We start from the raw sequence: 2,500 nt of genomic DNA on the forward strand, positions 1-2,500 counted from the left end.
CGCTAGCAGGTCGACCACGTACCTTCCCTGTCGTCGAGAGCCGTGGTAGCCCGCTAGCAGGCCGTCCGAGTACCTTTACCCGCGGTAGCCCGCTAGCGGGTCGACCACGTACCTTCCCAGCCGTCGAGACCCGTGGTAGCCAGCCGTCCGCTTACTTTTACCCGTGGTAGCCCGCTAGCAGGCCGTCCACGTACCTTTACCCGCGGTAGCCCGCTAGCAGGCCGTCCACGTACCTTTACCCGCGGTAGCCCGCTAGCAGGGCCGACCACGTACCTTCCCAGCCGTCGAGACCCGCGGTAGCCCGCTAGCAAGGCCGTCCGAGTACCTTCACCCGTGGTAGCCCGCTAGCAGGCCGACCGCGTACCTTCCCCCGCCGTCGAGACCCGCGGTAGTCCGCTAGCAGGCCGCCAGCTTACCTTTACCCGTGGTTGCCCGCTAGCAGGCCGTCCACGTACCGTTTACCCGCCGTCGAGCCCGCTAGCAGGCCGTCCGCTTACTTTTACCCGTGGTAGCCCGCTAGCAGGCCGTCCACGTACCTTTACCCGTGGTAGCCCGCTAGCAGGCCGACCGCGTACCTTCCCGGCCGTCGAGACCCGCGGTAGCCCGCTAGCAGGCCGTCCACGTACCTTTACCCGTGGTAGCCCGCTAGCAGGCCGACCGCGTACCTTCCCGGCCGTCGAGACCCGCGGTAGCCCGCTAGCAGGCCGCCAGCTTACCTTTACCCGTGGTTGCCCGCTAGCAGGCCGTCCACGTACCGTTTACCCGCCGTCGAGCCCGCTAGCAGGCCGTCCGCTTACTTTTACCCGTGGTAGCCCGCTAGCAGGCCGTCCACGTACCTTTACCCGTGGTAGCCCGCTAGCAGGCCGACCGCGTACCTTCCCGGCCGTCGAGACCCGCGGTAGCCCGCTAGCAGGCCGTCCACGTACCTTTACCCGCGGTAGCCCGCTAGCAGGCCGATCGCGTACCTTCCCCGCCGTCGAGACCCGCGGTAGCCCGCTAGCAGGCCGCCAGCTTACCTTTACCCGTGGTAGCCCGCTAGCAGGCCGTCCACGTACCGTTTACCCGCCGTCGAGCCCGCTAGCAGGCCGTCCGCTTACTTTTACCCGTGGTAGCCCGCTAGCAGGCCGTCCACGTACCTTTACCCGTGGTAGCCCGCTAGCAGGCCGACCGCGTACCTTCCCGCCGTCGAGACCCGCGGTAGCCCGCTAGCAGGCCGCCAGCTTACCTTTACCCGTGGTTGCCCGCTAGCAGGCCGTCCACGTACCGTTTACCCGCCGTCGAGCCCGCTAGCAGGCCGTCCGCTTACTTTTACCCGTGGTAGCCCGCTAGCAGGCCGTCCACGTACCTTTACCCGTGGTAGCCCGCTAGCAGGCCGACCGCGTACCTTCCCGGCCGTCGAGACCCGCGTAGCCCGCTAGCAGGCCGTCCACGTACCTTTACCCGCGGTAGCCCGCTAGCAGGCCGATCGCGTACCTTCCCCGCCGTCGAGACCCGCGGTAGCCCGCTAGCAGGCCGCCAGCTTACCTTTACCCGTGGTAGCCCGCTAGCAGGCCGTCCACGTACCGTTTACCCGCCGTCGAGCCCGCTAGCAGGCCGTCCGCTTACTTTTACCCGTGGTAGCCCGCTAGCAGGCCGTCCACGTACCTTTACCCGTGGTAGCCCGCTAGCAGGCCGACCGCGTACCTTCCCGGCCGTCGAGACCCGCGGTAGCCCGCTAGCAGGCCGTCCACGTACCTTTACCCGCGGTAGCCCGCTAGCAGGCCGATCGCGTACCTTCCCCGCCGTCGAGACCCGCGGTAGCCCGCTAGCAGGCCGCCAGCTTACCTTTACCCGTGGTAGCCCGCTAGCAGGCCGTCCACGTACCTTTACCCGTGATAGCCCGCTAGCAGGCCGTCCACGTACCTTTACCCGTGATAGCCCGCTAGCAGGCCGTCCACGTACCTTTACCCGTGATAGCCCGCTAGCAGGCCGACCGCGTACCTTCCCCGCCGTCCGAGACCCGCGGTAGCCCGCTAGCAAGGCCGTCCGAGTACCTTTACCCGTGGTAGCCCGCTAGCAGGCCGTCCACGTACCTTTACCCGTGATAGCCCGCTAGCAGGCCGTCCACGTACCTTTACCCGTGATAGCCCGCTAGCAGGCCGTCCACGTACCTTTACCCGTGATAGCCCGCTAGCAGGCCGTCCACGTACCTTTACCCGTGATAGCCCGCTAGCAGGCCGACCGCGTACCTTCCCCGCCGTCGAGACCCGCGGTAGCCCGCTAGCAAGGCCGTCCGAGTACCTTTACCCGTGGTAGCCCGCTAGCAGGCCGTCCACGTACCTTTACCCGTGATAGCCCGCTAGCAGGCCGTCCACGTACCTTTACCCGTGATAGCCCGCTAGCAGGCCGTCCACGTACCTTTACCCGTGATAGCCCGCTAGCAGGCCGACCGCGTACCTTCCCCGCCGTCGAGACCCGCGGTAGCCCGCTAGCAAGGCCGTCCGAGTACCTTTACCCGTGG

The sequence above is a fragment of the Mytilus edulis genome, unplaced genomic scaffold, assembly GCF_963676685.1.
Source record: "Mytilus edulis unplaced genomic scaffold, xbMytEdul2.2 SCAFFOLD_966, whole genome shotgun sequence".
Classification (NCBI taxonomy): Eukaryota; Metazoa; Mollusca; class Bivalvia; order Mytilida; family Mytilidae; genus Mytilus; species Mytilus edulis.